The 20,519-nt window shown below is 42.6% G+C and overlaps 1 protein-coding gene across 1 annotated transcript in view; it reads right to left on the bottom strand.

The window, feature by feature from the left end:
• Positions 1–20,519, bottom strand: part of LOC106594186 (macrophage mannose receptor 1) — a 52,649-nt gene that overhangs the window by 15,307 nt on the left and 16,823 nt on the right. The gene's annotated exons all lie outside the window — the stretch shown is intronic.

The raw sequence follows: 20,519 nt of genomic DNA, 5'->3' as shown, positions 1-20,519 counted from the left end.
ATGTGCGTTAACACAGCCCAATCAACCTGATCACGTTGGGTGTGTGATTCGGGTTGCCCCTCTCGCCGGGCCGTTCGTCTGGGGACCTTGTGTGGCCCGATTGGTGCGTCTATTTGCTCTCTCTGGCTGGACTGCCTGGCCTGGTGTGGGGCTGCTGCTGCCTGCCCATACGGTCAAAACAAATCAATAAGTAGATAGAAAAACCTATGATACCGTTTCGATCAAAATTAGTAGAGGGACTGCTTGGATTGGTTACTTATGAATACAGCTTTAAAAGAGTAGAGGTCTGCATCAATAAGTAGGTGGAAATCCCACGATACCACTCTTTAAAAAAATTAGAAAGAGGTCTGCTTTGGGTGGTGTGGCGGATGAATCAGAATTAGTTGGGTAACAGATAATTAAGATGTTTTATTTGCATAATATGCTTATGTGAGATACTTGTCATATGTGAATGTATCTGTTAAACCATGTGAAGGGATGGCGTGATTAATGGGGAACCAATTATTTGTCTCCACAATGTCTGTGCGCAAGTCACTCCCCTCAGTGAGCTTGTCCAGGAGCGGAGTCAAGAGGGAGTTTACTTGAGATGGGAGTATCTAGAGTTGTCAATTGATTTATGCCATTGGATGAGCTAATGGTTCTGTTCTATACCGTACCAGGAAGAGACGGTTCCAGTTTGGGGTAGGAGGACCAGATACTGGTCTATACAATGAACACTGTTGATACAGCAGTTGCTGTCTGCTATGTTTTATAGATATCTTTTATACAAAACGTAACCTTTGTGAACTGTTCCTAAGATCTGTTGTTCGTCTTGTTCGTTGAGGGGTGGATCTTGGTTATAAAAGATCTTTGTACTTTTGTGTAATCACATTTTCAATGGTTCATTAGAGATAGCTCATCATTGAAAGTCAAATGCTTTTGCAAAAGCATCTTAATTATTTAAGATGTAGTTTTAAGTATAACTCTGACCTGTGTGTGAAGTTTGTAACTCTCCTCATTTGGTAATGCAGAAATTAACCACCACAGTCGGTTGTTCACAATACCACGCCAATTAAACGGGGGTCTGCTTGGGTGAACAGATAGGGCCCAGGAAAACGTCGACCCGATTAGGCGAGGTTCAACTGCACAACAAATCCTGCTGATAAAACGCTCCGTCTAGCTAAACGGGGGTCTGTGGATCAGTAGGTCACACCACGTTGCTGCTCTGAGGGACAGAGGATAGCACGGGGTGGGTGAATAGGATATGAAGGGAAACTGACCCGATTAGGCTGAATTTCCATCATACCGTAAAATCCTGTAGAATATAGCCTTCCTGTGTTGAGGAAGTGCATCAGGTTAGGGCTAAAAAAACTATAGGTTGTTTTAGGTAAAACGTAGTGTGTATGAACGAATGTGGAAAAAAATTTGAATGAGTGCAAATAAGCGCCTGAATGAAAGTTTCTCTGTGTTGAGGAAGTGTATCAGAGCAAGCTAGAATAAGCGGAGCAAGGAGGAAGAATAGTGTGTGTGTGTCGTTGGTCCAGAGGAGGGACTGTGCAGCCCCTCTGTGACAGTTCATTGAATTAAGTTGAGGAGAGTGTATCTAACTCTCACTGGGAAGAGGGAACAAAATCAATAGATATTATACAAAATAAGCTATGTAAAGATAGAACAATGACATAATAGTGTGTTAAAGTGATCATTGTGAAATACATAGAACGTGGTAAAAAGTATAAAAACAAGCCACATATAGTACATACGGTGTGTGAAGTGGGAAGATTAAACATACGGATAAAACACAAGCTACACTATGTTTAAAACAAACTCAGGCTATCTAGAATAAATAGTGACAACAAATACATGAAGAACAGTACCATGGTATAGTCTGTAGTATATACTAGAGATATTACAGCACCGTGAAGAACGGTAGGAGGAAAACAGTGGGTAACACTATAGCTGCAGGACTCTTAGGAAGTTACAGCCTGGAGGGAGGACAAAAGTGTAAAGTTAGACACTAGCAGAAAGAGTGGGCCTGGAGAAACTCAGTGAAATAGGAACTAGCGCTGAGAATAGGTAGGATAAATTAGGAATATAAACAATAAGTAACAGTAGGATAGAATATAATAAGTGAATAAAAATAACGAGATAAGAAAGTATAGATATTATAAACAGCTGAAATAGACGGAAAAATGTGTTAAAAAGGATTTAATACACTGAATTAAGTTAAAGTAGTAGAATAAGTAAACTGATACAATAAATAAAACACCAGTAGAGATCTTAGGGGCCAGACAACCCCTATGCAAAGACGAAATAATAATGATGTCTGTGAATGGGAAAAACGCACAGTGATATTTGAGGTGCTGTACTGGATAAGAGCGTCTGCTAAAAAATGACTATAAAGTCATCTGTAGTATTCAGTAATACAGTTACAGACATTATAGAGTAGGCTTTAATAGGAGGTATTAAGGTCTGTGGCTAATGAATTATTATCTGGCGAAAGTGGGTAGCCCTACCTTGGAAAAGAGTTAATAAAAGGTGTGTATTATAGATGGGAGTAAAGAAATCTAAATACCCTGAACACTGTTGGTGGCGTTTAGGGAATTATAAATAGCGGCATGTTGACAAACGGACTGTTTCTCCCTGGAATATGGAGATAGTGGAATTTATTAAAGCCATGTGTCACGTCCTGACCAGCAGAGGGAGTAGTTGTTTAGTATTTTGGTTTGGACGTGGCAGAGGGATGTTTGTTTTGTATGGTGGGGGTTTTTGTGTTTGTGTGTTAGAGAGGGGTGTTTGATTTATGTGTTCCTGGGTTTTGGGTGTATGTTCTAGGTTAGTTGTTCTAGGTTGTATTTCTGCATGTTGTCTAGTTTAGGTTTTCTATGTTTAGCTTTGGGTGCTGGACTCTCAATTGGAGGCAGGTGTTTCTCGTTGCCTCTTATTGAGAGTCCTATATATGGGTAATTGTTTGGTTTAGTGTTGGTGGGAGATTGTTTCTTGTTTTGCCTGTGTGAGCCTTACAAGACTGTTTTGTTGTTCGTTGTTTTGTTATTTTGGTGTTCATTTTGATTTCAAATAAATATCAAGATGAGCATCCACATTCCTGCTGCGTTTTGGTCCTCCATTCCAGACGACAACCGTGACAGAATCTCCCACCACAAAAGGACCAAGCAGCGGAGGAAGGAGCAACAGGTAGACTTTGAGGAGCAAAGGGAATTTGAGTTGGACCAACGGGAGAAATGGACATGGGAACAGATTATGGCCGGAGAGGGCCCATGGAGAAAGTGGAGCGAAGACAAGGAACGCTACAGGGGAACACGACTGGCGTTTAAGCCCGAGAGGCAGCCCCAAGATTTTTTTTTGGGGGGGGCATATGGGTAATTTGGCTGGGCGAGGTTTGAGCCCCAGGCCAAATCCCCATACCTTTTCTGGGCAACCAGTGAATGGACAGGTCCCGTGCTTCGAGGTAATGGGTACGGTGGCGAGGGCAAGTATTTTTAGGCCGGTATGCGCTATACCAGCGCCCCGCATTTGCCAGGGGGTGGTGGGCATCCAGCCAGTAAGAGCGATGCCAGTTCTGCGCTCGAGACCGCCAGTACGCCTCTACGGTCCAATATATCCTGTTCCCGCTCCACGCACTAACCCTAAGGTGTGTGTTTCAGTCTGGCATATCCAGTACCAGCACCACGCACCAGGCTTCCAGTGCTTCAGCCCAGTCCGACTCGTCCTGTTCCCGCTCCCTGCACTATCCCTGAGGTCCGTGTTCCCAGGCTGATACCTCCAGTACCAGCATCAGGCTTCCAGTGCGTCAGCCCAGCCTCGAGAGTTTGGCAATAGTGTGCAGTCCAGAGTATCCGGCACCAGTGTGCAGTCCAGAGTATCCGGCACCAGTGTGCAATCCAGAGTATCCGGCACCAGTGTGCAGTCCAGAGTATCCGGCACCAGTGTGCAGTCCAGAGTATCCGCACCAGTGTGCAATCCAGAGTATCCGGCAGCAGTGTCTAGTCCGGAACCGAGGGGGTCTGCCTGCGACCCGGAACCGAGGGGGTCTGCCTGCGACCCGGAACCGAGGGGGTCTGCCTGCGACCCGAACCGAGGAGTCTATCGACGATCCAGAACTAAATATAAGTAACTGTGTTTCAAATGAGTCTGCCTACAGTGTGGAACGGAAGAGGTCTGCCTACGATCCGAACGAGGGGAGTCTGCCTACGGCCCGAAACTGATCAAGTCTGTCTGCATTCTGGAGGACAGTAGGCCGGAGCCTGAACCACCACCTGTATAGGTGGGTTGGGGAGGGGGTGTAGCACAAGTGACGGCAGCCACCCTCCCTTCCCTCCCTTTAGTTTAGGGGGATTTTTTTGTTGTTGTTTTGTTTTTTTGTTTAGTTATGAGGTGCATCCGGGGTCTGCACCTTTAGGGGGGGGTACTGTCACATCCTGACCAGCAGAGGGAGTAGTTGTTTAGTATTTTGGTTTGGACGTGGCAGAGGGATGTTTGTTTTGTATGGTGGGGGTTTTTGTGTTTGTGTGTTAGAGAGGGGTGTTTGATTTATGTGTTCCTGGGTTTTGGGTGTATGTTCTAGGTTAGTTGTTCTAGGTTGTATTTCTGCATGTTGTCTAGTTTAGGTTTTCTATGTTTAGCTTTGGGTGCTGGACTCTCAATTGGAGGCAGGTGTTTCTCGTTGCCTCTGATTGAGAGTCCTATATATGGGTAATTGTTTGGTTTAGTGTTGGTGGGAGATTGTTTCTTGTTTTGCCTGTGTGAGCCTTACAAGACTGTCTTGTTGTTCGTTGTTTTGTTATTTTGGTGTTCATTTTGATTTCAAATAAATATCAAGATGAGCATCCACATTCCTGCTGCGTTTTGGTCCTCCATTCCAAACGACAACCGTGACACCATGGAGTCGCTGAAAGAAGCGCACGTTTAATCTACCAATTTGGCTTGAATATGAAAGAGCAAACTGGATAATGTAGGGCAACATTACCCAGTAAACAGGATAAATAAAATCAAATGAAGGATTCATGGAGGCAATTACGAATTGAAACAATCACATAAAACCAGAATAAGAAGCTCAACTTACCACATTGCGGTATTCTCTGTTCGATCAATGATATTACAGTTTCTATGAGATGGAAGACGTATTAGATCACGTTTTACCTAACTTTTATTAGAGTACCGATGGGATTTACAAATAGTCCCACTTGGTATCATTTTGCATTGAAACAATCGTTTCTGTGGTGATAAAATACGTGGATGATTTGTTATTGGCGTCGAAAGACGGAAAATAAACGTATATGAGAGATCACCGCCTTAGTAAATTAGTTGGAGGAACAGGCAAAGCAAAATGTAACATATTTGGCGTTTTCAATTTCTGAGGGCAAGATACACATAACCCGGGATCGGGTAGAAACTATGCGTTCTCCTCGCATGCTCAGGAAAACTTAAGGGATTTTCAATATTGTTAGACATTTTATACCGTCATTCTCTGAAACTGTTAAAACACTTATAGAATGGAATCAAGAGTGTGAGGAAATGTTTGTCGAGTTAAAGAAATAATTTGGTTAAACGCCAGCATTGGGATTGCCAAATTTAAAATGAACTTTTAAAATGTTTTAGTTCGTTTATGAACTTTGTGGTGGATTGAAACAAACATTTAATGATTGGAGTAAGGATAGTGGAATTATAATTATAATGTTCAGTATATAAGTAATACTATTGGCTTGCTGATTAAAAGTTAACATTGTGAATACTAACGAAATGTACACTTTCTTTTCCAGAAGGGGTTTTCATTTTCTCTTGTCAAATGCCCTTGGAGACTCCTATATAGTCCCGTTTAAGTATCTGGATTAGGCTATAAAGGGAGTTCTGGATAAGTGAGGCCGGTGCCTGTGTGTTCTTGACCTATGGTTCACTAGCAGGTGAACACCATATACCGGGAATGAATATGCCTTATTGGATTTATTTTGGATGGACCTTTTTCAATTCAGTTTTAAACTGGGTATACAGAAAGATGGAAATGTTTTGAAATGTATCTAAATGGTTTCTGAAGGACAGGGACAGAGAAGGGAGAGTAAACATTTAATGGTGTCAAATGCCCTGAATCCTAAAAAAAATTCCCGTGAAGACTGATCAACTTCACTAGAAATTATTGGAACAGGTGCGATTTAAATATAAAATGACTAAGAAACACCAGTCTCTATTCAAAGTGTACAATTACTTTGAAATTCTATAATTCCCTACGGAAAATGATGAAGAGTTGTAATGTTAAATTGACTAGTGTCATGGCTATAACTAGGGTCGTTAGTGATTGCAGCTGGTGTGATTGGAGCCACCTGGGCTCAGGGTATTTAACAAACTGCTCCACTAACCTCTCTCTCTCTCTCTCTCTCTCTCTCTCTCTCCTCTCTCTCTCTCTCTCTCTCTCTCTCTCTCTCTCTCTCTCTCTCTCTCTCTCTCTCTCTCTCTCTCTCTCTCTCTCTCTCTCTCTCTCTCTCTCTCTCTCTCTCTCTCTCTCTCTCTCTCTCTCTCACACAACTCTGGTTTTGTTTGTTTAGTTTCCACTCAGTCATGTTTACACATATTCACGCCCCTACATACACCCTATGTTATGACATTTCCACACCTCATTCCTTTTCCTTTGTTTAGAGTTAATAGTTTTTTTTTGATAATAATGAACTTTTTGAATTGGCCTATACCGGTTGTTGATGTCCTCTCATTTTTGCCACAGGCTATGAGCCGGCCTGTGACAAGTGGGGGCTCATCCATAAGTTAGTCAATTGTATAGTTATAGTTGGGTTGGTTTAGTTCAGATTGCCAAATGTTTTGTTTGACGGGATGTTTTGTTTGGGCCAATATGGTTGGAGAGAGCGTTGAGAGCCATGTGTTCTTTTGGTTCAGTTAGCTTGGTAGCTAAATTTGGTTAACAATTCACTCTGGGTTTTTCTGGGTTTTTGTTCATGTGGGAGTCCTCTCCTGTTCAGGCTAATCAGCGAGTGTCAATAGGAGGCTTGTGGTGTTTTAGGTGGCAGTGAACGTGGGTAGAGCTTCCCTTTTCCTTTTCCCCTACATCGGCTCGGGAGCACCTCCGTGGTTATGGGGGCCGCCAGTTTCTGCTTGTCTTTTCCACTCCGCTGGTTTTGTGTGCATAAAACCCCACCACATGTGACTGCACGAAGACCAGGGCCAGTTAGTTAGTTGTTTTTGGAGGATAGTGGCGTGTGGCTCCTGTCCTTGAACCCAGACTGACTGCGGGTGAGTTGTGTTTTTATTGAGCATTTGTAATAGTTGTATTGGTTGAGGAAAATGTCTTCCATTCTGAGTGGTTTTGTTCAAGCTCCTTCAGAGGTAGCCTTAGAGTTGTGTACTAAGGAGCAGTTAACCTGTTATGGCTAGGGGGGCAGTATTTTCACGGCCGGATAAAAAACGTACCCGATTTAATCAGATTATTACTCCTGCCCAGAAACTAGAATATGCAGATAATTATTAGCTTTGGATAGAAAACACTCCAAAGTTTCTAAAACTGTTTGAATGGTGTCTGAGTATAACAGAACTTATTTGGCAGGCCAAAACCTGAGAAGATTCCATGCAGGAAGTGCCCTGTCTGACAATTTCTTGCCCTTCTTGATTATCTCTATCCATTACAGGGGATCTCTGCTGTTACGTGACACTTCCTACGGCTCCCATGGGCTCTCAGAAGGCGGCAAAAAGCTGAATCGTGGCGTTGCAGGCTCTGTCTGTAAAAAAGTAGCGCGTTTGGATAGTGGCTGGTCACAGTACTGTGAGACTCAGGCTCGTGCCCGAGTCGACCCCATGCTTTATTTTCTTTCGTCTTTTTACCTAAACGCAGATTCCCAGTCGGAATATTATCGCTTTTTTACGAGAAAAATGGCATAAAAATTGATTTTAAACAGCGGTTGACATCCTTCGAAGTACGGTAATGGAATATTTAGAAATCTTTTGTCACGAAATGTGCCATGCTCGTGACCTTATTTACACTTCGGATAGTGTCTTGAACGCATTAACAAAACACCGCTATTTGGATATAACAATGGATTATTTTGAACCAAACCAACATTTGTTATTGAAGTAGCAGTCCTGGGAGTGCATTCTGACGAAGAACACCAAAGGTAATCAAACTTTTCTAATAGTAAATCGGAGTTTGGTCAGGGCTAAACTTGGTGGGTGTCTAAATAGCTAGCCGTGATGGCTGGGCTATCTACTCAGATATTGCAAAATGTGCTTTCACCGAAAAGCTATTTTAAAATCGGACACCTCGATTGCACAAAGGAGTTCTGTATCTATAATTCTTAAAATAATTGTTATGTTTTTTGTGAACGTTTATCGTGAGTAATTTAGTAAATTCACCGGAGGTTTGCGGGGGTATGCTAGTTCTGAACGTCACATGCTAATGTAAAAAGCTGTTTTTTGATATAAATATGAACTTGATTGAACAAAACATGCATGTATTGTATAACATAATGTCCTAGGTGTGTCATCTGATGAAGATCATCTAAGGTTAGTGCTGCATTTAGCTGTGGTTTTGTTTTTGTGACATTATATGCTAGCTTGAAAAATGGGTGTCTGATTATTTCTGGCTGGGTACTCTGCTGACATAATCTAATGTTTTGTTTTCGCTGTAAAGCCTTTTTGAAATCGGACAGTGTGGTTAGATAAAGAAGAGTCTTGTCTTTAAAATGCTGTGAAATAGTCATATGTTTGAAAAAATTGAAGTTTTTGTATTTTTGAGGAATTTGTAATTCGCGCCACGCCTATCATTGGATATTGGAGCAGGTGTTCCGCTAGCGGAACGTCTAGATGTAAGAGGTTAATTGAAATTGCTGAACATTATCAGATTGAGATTGTTGATAAAAAATTTAAGAGACTATTAAAGCTAAAGTAAAGCAGGGTCTTATGGAAATAGGTGTTTTTTCGGGTCAATCTGCTAGTAGTGAAGGTACAAGTTTTCAGTCTAGTACTTCATTAACTTTTTGAGCAGCAGCGGGAGCTGTTGCGAATGCAGTCGGAGAGAGCGATTGCGACATGCTAATAGACATGAAGGATTATCACAGTTTGTTTCACAGAATCTTCGTTTGTTGCCTAAATTTGATGAGTCAGATCCAGATACATACTTTACTTTATTTGAGCGTATTGCGGAAGCTAGAGCTTGGTCTGATTTGGACATGACTATGTTGTTGCAATGTGTACTTACAGGTAAAGCACGTGAGGCTTTTGCAGCACTGAGTGTAGCTGACAGTAAAGTGTATGCTAGAGTTAAATCAGCAGTTCTGAAGGTCTACGAACTTGTGCCAAAGGCATATCATCAACGTTTTCGTTACAGGAAGAGGTTAAATTCACAAACCTGTTCTGAGTTTGTTCGTGATTTGACTTCTGCATTTAATCGTTGGTGTACAGCTTCTGAAGTTAGTACTTTTGAGGATCTGTCTAATTTGATTGTGTTAGAACAGTTCAAAAATTCTGTGTCTGACCAGGTTGCTACATACATGAATGAACGTAAAGTTAATTCTCCAAGTGATGCAGCAGTCCTTGCAGATGAGTACAGGCTAACACATAAAAGCAATTTTGAGTCAAACAGTGACATGTACCATAAAAATAACTTTACTACCAGGAATAGTAGGTCAAATTTTTTGTAGCTTCTTTCCTAAGGCCTCAGCAGAAGTTTGGGTCGAGAGGACTTAAAGCACCGGTGAATGCTAATACCTGTCGCTACTGTTTAGTTGAAGGACATTGGAAGAAAGATTGTCCTCTACTTAAATCAAAAAGTCAGCTCAAGTTAAACCTGCTGTGATGGCAGCTCCTGTTTCAGCCTCTTACCACCAGGGTGAGGTTTTTCAGCCACTAGTTGAGTTTGATTCTAAGTCTTCCAACTGTGATTTTTCAGCCTTTATTTCAGATGGTGTAGTATCCCTGGTAGATGGCAAACAAAATGTTTCAATCAAGATCTTAACCTCTATGGGCTAGGTGGGACGCTAGCGTGCCACCCGTGGTGCACTCCATCAACAGCAGGTGCATTTCAAGAGCGGCAAATTTGAATCCAAATAAATGTCAAAATTCAAATTTTACAAAAATACAACTATTTTACACCATTTGAAAGATAAACATCTCCTTAATCTAACCACGTTTTACGATTTCAAAAAGGTTTTACGGCGAAAGCATAAATTTAGATTATGTTAGGACAGTACATTTACAAGAGTTGTGTGTAATGTTTTGTCAAGTCAAAGACAGGGTCACCAAAACCATAAAACCAGCTAAAATGATGCACTAACCTTTTACAATCTCCATCAGATGACACTCCTAGGACATTATGTTAGACAATGCATGCATTTTTAGTTCTATCAAGTTCATATTTATATCCAAAAACAGCGTTTTACTATGGCATTGATGTTGAGGAAATCGTTTCCTCCAATAACCGGCAGTCAAGTCAGCGTCACAAATTAAATAATTAAAATTAGAAAACATTGGTAAAATATTATATTGTCATTTAAAGAATTATAGATTTACATCTCTTGAACGCAATCAACTTGCCAGATTTAAAAATAACCTTACTGGGAAGTCACACTTTGCAATAATCTGAGCACTGCGCCCAGAAAAATACGCTGCGATACAGACTAGACGTCATGTTGGGGAGATCTAAAATCGAAAATACTATGTAAATAATCCATTACCTTTGATTCTCTTCATCAGATGTCAGTTCCAGGTATCACAGGTCCATAACGAATGTAGTTTTGTTCAAAAAAGCTCATCATTTATGTCCAAAAATCTCCGTCTTGTTAGCACATGATCTAAGCCAGCCGGACTTCTCGTCATGAACGAGGGGAAAAAATATATTTACGTTCGTTCAAACATGTCAAACGTTGTATAGCATAAATCATTAGGGCCTTTTTAACCAGAACATGAATAATATTCAAGGTGGACGAATGCATACTCTTTTATAACGTATTGGAACGAGGGTACCCAACATGAACTCGCGCCAGGTGTCTAATGGGACATCATCGTTCCATGGCTCTTGTTCGGTCAGATCTCCCTCCAGAAGACTCAAAACACTTTGTAAAGGCTGGTGACATCTAGTGGAAGCAATAGGAAGTGCCAAAATATTCCTCAGCCCCTGTGTTTTTCAATGGGATAGGTTTAAAGTCAATACAACACATCAGGTATCCACTTCCTGTCAGAAAATGTCTCAGGGTTTTGCCTGCCAAATGAGTTCTGTTATACTCACAGACACCATTCAAACAGTTTTAGAAACTTTAGAGTGTTTTCTATCCATATATAATAAGTATATGCATATTCTAGTTACTGGGTAGGATTAGTAACCAGATTAAATCGGGTAAAACATTTTTATCCAGACGTGCAAATGCTGCCCCCTAGCCCTAACAGGTTAAGAGACACTGGAGCTTTAGATTCTTTTATTCGGGAATCTGTTTTGCCGTTCTCTAAGGAGTCTGATACTGGCAGATGTGTAATGGTTTGTGGTATGGGTTTAGTTCCTTTCTCTTCTCCTTTACATGAAGTTACCTTAAAATGTGGTCTGGTAGAGGGTGATGTAGATGTTGGGGTTAGACCCCAGTTGCCAGTAGAGGGAGTCCACATGATTTTGAGGAATGATTTGGCAGGTAGTAAGGTGTGGGCAGATGGATTTAGTACATTTTTTGTAAATTCACCGGAAGTTTGCGGGGGTTATGCTAGTTCTGAACGTCACATGCTAATGTAAAAAGCTGGTTTTTGATATAAATATGAACTTGATTGAACAAAACATGCATGTATTGTATAACATAATGTCCTAGGGTTGTCATCTGATGAAGATCATCAAAGGTTAGTGCTGCATTTAGCTGTCTTCTGGGTTTATGTGACATTATATGCTAGCTTGAAAAATGGGTGTCTGATTATTTCTGGCTGGGTACTCTGCTGACATAATCTAATGTTTTGCTTTCGTTGTAAAGCCTTTTGAAATCGGACAGTGTGGTTAGATTAACGAGAGTCTTGTCTTTAAAATGGGGTAAATAGTCATATGTTTGAGAAATTGAAGTAATAGCATTTCTAAGGTATTTGAATAACGCGCCACGGGATTCAACTGGCTGTTGAGTAGGTGGGACGCAAGCGTCCCACCTAGCCCAGAGAGGTTAATTTGAGGGCAGAGCTCTCCTGAATAAAGATCGAGAGTATTGTATAATTGGACTCTTGTCTGTTTCTTATTAACCAATGCCTTACACCCTTTGGGATACAGATCCTAGTAGATTAATTATAGTTCATTTGGAACCTTGAGAACCTAGAAATTCTCTTGACAGTTACTGTATTACCTATTTCATTACTGGTTCTCTTATTACCCATATCATTACTGTTTATCTTATTACACATACCATTACTGTTTGTCTTATTACCTATTTCATTACTGTTTATCTTATTACCTATTTCATTACTGTTTATCTTATCACATATTTCATTACTGTTTATCTTATTACCTATTTCATTACCTTTTATCTTATTACCTATTTCATTACTGGATATCTTATTACCTATCTCATTACTGGTTAATTCATTACTGTTTATCTTATTACCTACTTCATTACTGTTTATCTTATTACCCATATCATTACTGTTTATCTTATTACCCATATCATTACTTTTTATCTTATTACCTATTTCATTACTTAAAAAAAATCATATAACCTATTTCATTACTGTTTATCTTTTTACCTATTCCATTACTATTTATCTTATTACCCATATCATTACTGTTTATCTTATTACCTATTTAATTACTTAAAAATCTTATTACCTATTTCATTACTGTTTATCTTATTACCTATTTCATTACTGTTTATATTATCACATATTTCATTACTGTTTATCTTATTACCTATTTCATTACTGTTTATATTATCACATATTTCATTACTGTTTATCTTATTACCTATTTCATTACCGTTTATCTTATTACCTATTTCATTACTGGATATCTTATTACCTATCTCATTACTGGGTAATTCATTACTGTTTATCTTATTACCTATTTCATTACTGTGTATCTTATTACCCATATCATTACTGTTTATCTTATTACCCATATCATTACTTTTTATCTTATTACCTATTTCATTACTTTAAAAAAATCATATAACCTATTTCATTACTGTTTATCTTTTTACCTATTCCATTACTATTTATCTTATTACCCATATCATTACTGTTTATCTTATTACCTATTTCATTACTTTAAAAAAATCTTATTACCTATTTCATTACTGTTTATCTTATTACCTATTCCATTACTATTTGTCTTATTACCCATATCATTACTGTTTATCTTATTACCCATATCATTACTGTTTATCTTATTACCTATTTCATTCCAGGTTCTTGTATTACCTATTTAATTACTGGTTAATTCATTACTGGTTATCTTATTACCTATTTCACTACTAGGTAATTCATTACTAGTTATCGTATTACCTATTTCATTACTGGTTAATTCATTACTGTTTATTTTATTACCTATTTCATTACTATTTATCTTATTACCCATATAATTACTGTTTGTCTTATTACCTATTTCATAACTTTTTTGACCTTATTACCCATATCATTACTGTTTATCTTATTACCTATTTTATTACTGTTTATATTATTACCTATTTCATTCCAGGTTCTCTTATTACCTATTTCAATACTGGAAAATTAATTACTGGTTATCTTATTACTTATTTCATTACTGGTTAATTCATTACTGGTCATCGTATTACCTATTTCACTACTGGTTAATTCATTGCTATTTATTTTATTACCTATTTCAGTACTGTTTATCTTATTACCTATTTCATTACTGGTTAATTCATTAGTAGTTATCTTATTACCTATTTCATTACTGGTTATCTTATCACCTATTTCATTACTGGTTAATTCATTACTAGTTATCTTATTACCTATTTCATTACTGGTTATCTTATTACCTATTTCATTACTGGTTATCTTATTACCTATTTCATTACTGGTTAATTCATTACTAGTTTTCTTATTACCTATTTCATTACTGGGTATTAGTGCTAAATTATATTAGCTAACACATGATCTAAAAGCATGCACTAAACAATTATACTAGCTGCAACATGGACTGAAGGTGGTAGAACTTTGGTCATATGTCAGTATCTTCCAAAACCACTGGTCCAACACTCAGGAAATTAAGGGAACATAAAGCCTTAAGGGAACATAAATCATTTAGGGAACATAAATCATTAAGGGAACATACATCATTATTCATAGATAAAGGGGGTTTGTTCCAACTCAATGAGTAATATTTTGTTTTTTAAACTTCCCAATGTAAAAATATTTTCACATCACCCTCCTTTTGTCAAAACAAGCTTGTTTGTCTGGGCTGTAGCTTATTCTTGAGCTGTTTGGGGCTGCTGGTGAACCATGATGTGCAGGCAATCAAAGTGAGACTGGACTAGCTCACTTGCCAGATTCTTCAGTGTGTCTATGGCCAGGATATCAGCCACGGGAAGTACTGGTGCTGAAGGTCCTGCAGCACCCCCTGGTGGTGTGATGATAAAACTGCAAGAATCTGTGTTTCAATAAAAACTATCAAACTATGTTCTGTTCCATTATTGATATGAATTATGCGATTGGGGTAAGGGGAGACATCAACATGGGATAGTTATATGTGGGGCCCATTCTGCATGGAAACCTCTATATATTGGGGCCCATTATGCATGGAAACCTCTAATATATCAACCTGATATGCTCCTATCTATTCAGATATGGAGGTTTGTATTTTCTATTCAGTTGTGGAGGTTTGTGGATTCAATTCAGTTCTCCTCTCTCTCCTCTCTTTCTCCCCCTGGCGGTGGATAGTCAGGTCTCTCTCTCCTCTCTCCCCTCTCACTCTCTCCCCCTGGCGGTGGATAGTCAGGTCTCTCTCTCCTCTCCCCCCTCTCTCTCTCTCCCCCTGGCGGTGGATTGTCAGGTCTCTCTCTCCTCTCTCCCCTCTCCCTCTCTCCCCCTGGCGGTGGATAGTCAGGTCTCTCTCTCCTCTCCCCTCTCTCTCTCTCTCTCCTGGCGGTGGATGGTCAGGTCTCTCTCTCTCTCCCTCTCCCTCTCTCCCCTGGCGGTGGATAGTCAGGTCTCTCTCTCCTCTCTCCCCTCTCTCTCTCTCCCCCCTCTCTCTCTCCCCCTGGCGGTGGATAGTCAGGTCTCTCTCTCCTCTCCCCTCTCTCTCTCTCCCCTGGCGGTGGATAGTCGGGCTCTCTCTCCTCTCTCTCTCCTCTCCCCTCTCTCTCTCCTGGCGGTGGATAGTCGGGTCTCTCTCTCCTCTCTCCTCTCTCTCTCTCCCCCTGGCGGTGGATAGTCAGGTCTCTCTCTCCTCTCTCTCCTCTCTCTCCCTGGCGGTGGATAGTCAGGTCTCTCTCTCCTCTCTCCGCTCTCTCTCTCTCTCCTGGCGGTGGATAGTCCGGTCTCTCTCTCCTCTCCCCCCTCTCTCTCTCTCCCTGGCGGTGGATAATCAGGTCTCTCTCTCCTCTCTCCCTCTCTCTCTCTCTCCCTGGCGGTGGATAGTCAGGTCTCTCTCTCCTCTCTCTCCTCTCCCTCTCTCTCTCTCCCCTGGTGGTGGATAGTCAGGTCTCTCTCTCCTCTCTCCCTCTCTCTCTCTCCCCCTGGCGGTGGATAGTCAGGTCTCTCTCTCCTCTCCCTCTCTCTCTCTCTCCCCTGGCGGTGGATAGTCGGGTCTCTCTCTCCTCTCTCTACTCTCTCTCCTCTCCCCTCTCTCTCTCTCCCCTGGCGGTGGATAGTCAGGTCTCTCTCTCCTCTCTCCCCTCTCTCTCTCTCCCTGGCGGTGGATAGTCAGGTCTCTCTCTCCTCTCTCTCCTCTCCCCTCTCTCTCTCTCCCCTGGCGGTGGATAGTCAGGTCTCTCTCTCCTCTCTCCCCTCTCTCTCTCTCCCCTGGCGGTGGATAGTCAGGTCTCTCTCTCCTCTCCCCTCTCTCTCCCCCCTGGCGGTGGATAGTCGGGTCTCTCTCTCCTCTCTCTACTCTCTCTCCTCTCCCTCTCTCTCTCCCCTGGCGGTGGATAGTCAGGTCTCTCTCTCTCTCTCCCCCTCTCTCTCTCTCCCCTGGCGGTGGATAGTCAGGTCTCTCTCTCCTCTCTCTCCTCTCTCTCTCCCTGGCGGTGGATAGTCAGGTCTCTCTCTCCTCTCTCCGCTCTCTCTCTCTCCCCTGGCAGTGGATAGTCAGGTCTCTCTCTCTCTCTCCTGGCGGTGGATAGTCAGGTCTCTCTCTCCTCTCTCCCCACTCTCTCTCTCCTGGCGGTGGATAGTCAGGTCTCTCTCTCCTCTCTCCTCTCTCTCTCTCTCCCTGGCGGTGGATAGTCAGGTCTCTCTCTCCTCTCCCCTCTCTCTCTCCCCCTGGCGGTGGATAGTCGGGTCTCTCTCTCCTCTCTACTCTCTCTCCTCTCCCCTCTCTCTCTCCCCCCTGGCGGTGGATAGTCAGGTCTCTCTCTCCTCTCTCCCCCCTCTCTCTCTCTCTCCCTGGCGGTGGATAATCAGGTCTCTTCTCCTCTCTCCCCTCCCTCTCTCTCTCCCTGGCGGTGGATAGTCAGGTCTCTCTCTCCTCTCTCTCCTCTCCCCTCTCTCTCTCTCCCCTGGCGGTGGATAGTCAGGTCTCTCTCTCCTCTCTCCCTCTCTCTCTCTCCCTGGCGGTGGATAGTCAGGTCTCTCTCTCCTCTCCCCTCTCTCTCTCTCCCCTGGCGGTGGATAGTCGGGTCTCTCTCTCCTCTCTCTACTCTCTCTCCTCTCCCTCTCTCTCTCTCCCCCCTGGCGGTGGATAGTCAGGTCTCTCTCTCCTCTCTCCCTCTCTCTCTCTCTCCCTGGCGGTGGATAGTCAGGTCTCTCTCTCCTCTCTCTCTCCTCTCCTCTCTCTCTCTCCCCTGGCGGTGGATAGTCAGGTCTCTCTCTCCTCTCTCCCTCTCTCTCTCTCCCCCTGGCGGTGGATAGTCAGGTCTCTCTCTCCTCTCCTCTCTCTCTCTCCCCTGGCGGTGGATAGTCGGGTCTCTCTCTCCTCTCTCTACTCTCTCTCCTCTCCCTCTCTCTCTCTCTCCCCTGGCGGTGGATAGTCAGGTCTCTCTCCCTCTCTCCCCTCTCTCTCTCTCCCCCTGGCGGTGGATAGTCAGGTCTCTCTCTCCTCTCTCTCCTCTCTCTCTCCCTGGCGGTGGATAGTCAGGTCTCTCTCTCCTCTCTCCGCTCTCTCTCTCTCCCCTGGCAGTGGATAGTCAGGTCTCTCTCTCTCTCCCTGGCGGTGGATAGTCAGGTCTCTCTCTCCTCTCTCCCCACTCTCTCTCTCTCCTGGCGGTGGATAGTCAGGTCTCTCTCTCCTCTCTCTCCTCTCCCTCTCTCTCTCTCCCCTGGCGGTGGATAGTCAGGTCTCTCTCTCCTCTCTCCCCTCTCTCGCTCTCCCCTGGCGGTGGATAGTCAGGTCTCTCTCTCCTCTCTCCCCCTCTCTCTCTCCCCCTGGCGGTGGATAGTCAGGTCTCTCTCCCCCTCTCTCTCTCTCTCCCCTGGCGGTGGATTGTCGGATCTGTCTCTCCTCTTTCTACCCGCTGGTGCTGCGTCGAGGTGATCACTTTTCCCCGCGATGGATTTCATAGCTGTCCATTTGTGCTCAGTTAGAATAGGCACAATCTTAGTTACAACACACCTCTCAACATGGTTTTGTCATAGGAGGGTGAGATTCAAGTTTGGTTTTCAAAGTTTGGGGAAGCTTAAGTAAGAGGTTAAAATGGAGCCTGCCATTTCTACCGATCTGTGTCCCAGTTGGGATTTTCAGATGTGCATTTACATGGAAGTTTCATTTCAACAATAACGTTTTTCGTTATATAAATTACAAGCAATATAGACAGCATTCATTGTTAATCATGAAGCATACACCCCGCCCTTCCTCTTCAGTAGAGAGGAGTTTATCTTTGTCGGCGCGATGCATGGCGAAGCCCGGTGGCTGAACCGATTCCGACAACATATCCCGAGAGAGCCATGTTTCCGTGAAACAGAGAACATTACAATCTCTGATGTCTCTCTGGAAGGCAACCCTTGCTCGAATTTCGTCTACCTTGTTGTCAAGAGACTGGACATTGGCGACTAGTATACTCGGGAGCGGTGAGCGATGTGCACGTCTACGGAGCCTGAACAGGAGGCCGCTCCATCTGCCCCTTCTGCGGCGTGGTTGTTTTGGGTCGGCTACTGGGATTAGATCCATTGTCCTGGGTGGTGGTTCAAACAGAGGATTCGCTTCAGGAAAGTCGTATTCCTGGTCGTAATGTTGGTGAGTTGACATTGCTCTTATATCCAATAGTTCCTCCCGACTGTATGTAATAAAACCTATGATTTCCTGGGGTAACAATGTAAGAATAATTACATAAAAAACGAAATACTGCATAGTTTCCTAGGAACGCGAAGCGAGGCGGCCATCTCAGTCAGCGACGTATATATTAACCATGTGTACTGTCTATATTAACCATGTATACTGTCTATATTAACCATGTATACTGTCTATATTAACCATGTATACTGTCTATATTAACCATGTATACTGTCTATATTAACCATGTATACTGTCTACATTAACCATGTATACTGAATACTGTCTATATTAACCATGTATACTGTCTATATTAACCATGTATACTGTATACTGTCTATATTAACCATGTATACTGTCTATATTAACCATGTATACTGTCTATATTAACCATGTATACTGTCTATATTAACCTTGTATACTGTATTGTGTCTATATTAACCATGTATACTGTATACTGTCTATATTAACCATGTATACTGTCTACATTAACAATATCTCTCTCATAATCACTAAATGCCTAGGTTTACCTCCTCTGTACTCACATCCCACCATACCTTTGTCTGTACATTATACCTTGAAGCTATTTTATCGCCCCCAGAAACCTGCTTCTTTTTCTCTCTATTCTGGACGTCACAGACGACCAATTCTTATAGCTTTTAGCCGTACCCTCATACTTATTGTTCTCTGCTCCTCTGGGGATGTAGATGTGAATCCAGGCCCTGCAGTGCCTGGCTCCACTCCTACTCCCCAGGCGCTCTCTTTGATTACTTCTGTAACCGTAATAACCTTGGTTTCACGCATGTTAACATTAGAAGCCTCCTCCCTAAGTTTGTTTTATTCACTGCTTTAGCACACTCTGCCAACCCGGATGTCCTAGCTGTGTCTGAATCTTGGCTTAGGAAGTCCACCAAAAACTCTGAAATCTTCATCCCTAACTACAACGTTTTCAGACAAGATAGAACGACCAAAGGGGGCGGTGTTGCAATCTACTGCAGAGATAGCCTGCAGAGTTCTGTCCTGCTATCCAGGTCTGTACCCAAACAATTTGAACTTCTACTTTTAAAAATCCACCTCTCCAAAAACAAGTCTCTCACCGTTGGCGCCTGCTATAGACCCCCTCGGCCCCTAGTTGTGCTCTGGACACCATATGTGAACTGATTGCCCCCATCTATCTTCAGAGCTCGTGCTACTAGGTGACCTAAACTGGGACATGCTTAACACCCCAGCCATCCTACAATCCAAGCTTGATGCCCTCAATCTCACACAAATTATTAATGAACCCACCAGGTACAACCCCAAAGCCGCAAACACTGGCACCCTCATAGATATCATCCTAACCAACGTGCCCTCTAAATACACCTCTGCTGTTTTCAACCAAGATCTCAGCGATCACTGCCTCATTGCCTGCACCCGTAATGGGTCAGCGGTCAAACGACCTCCACTCATCACTGTCAAACGCTCCCTGAAACATTTCAACGAGCAAGCCTTTCTAATCGACCTGGCCCTGGTATCCTGGAAGGATATTGACCTCATCCCGTCAGTAGAGGATGCCTGGTTATTTTTTTAAATGCCTTCCTCTCCATCTTAAATAAGCATGCCCCTTTCAAGAAATTTAGAACCAGGAACAGATATAGCCCTTGGTTCTCCCCAGACCTGACTGCCCTTAACCAACACAAAAATATCCTGTGGCGTTCTGCATTAGCATAGAACTGCCCCGCGATATGCTACTTTTTAGGGAAGTTAGAAACCAATACACACAGGCAGTTAGAAACGCCAAGGCTAGCTTTTTCAAACAGAAATTCGCTTCGTGCAACTCCAACTCTAAAAAGTTCTGGGACATTGTAAAGTCCATGGAGAATAAGAACACCTCCTCCCAACTGCCCACTGCACTGAGGTTAGGAAACTCTGTCACCACCGATAAGCCCACTATAATTGAGAATTTCAACAAGCATTTTTCTACGGCTGGCCATGCTTTCCACCTAACTACCCCTACTGCATTCAACAGCACTGCACCCCCCACAGCTACTCCCCAAGCCTCCCCCATTTCTCCTTCTCCCAAATCCATTCAGCTGATGTTCTGAAAGAGCTGCAAAATCTGGACCCCTACAAATCAGCTGGGCTTGACAATCTGGACCCTTTCTTTCTAAAATTATCTGCCGAAATTTTTGCAACCCCTATTACTAGCCTG

The sequence above is a fragment of the Salmo salar genome, unplaced genomic scaffold (genome assembly GCF_905237065.1).
Source record: "Salmo salar unplaced genomic scaffold, Ssal_v3.1, whole genome shotgun sequence".
Lineage (NCBI taxonomy): Eukaryota > Metazoa > Chordata > Actinopteri > Salmoniformes > Salmonidae > Salmo > Salmo salar.
Note: the sequence above shows the minus strand (reverse complement) of the source record. Positions and strands in the feature narration are given on the sequence as shown.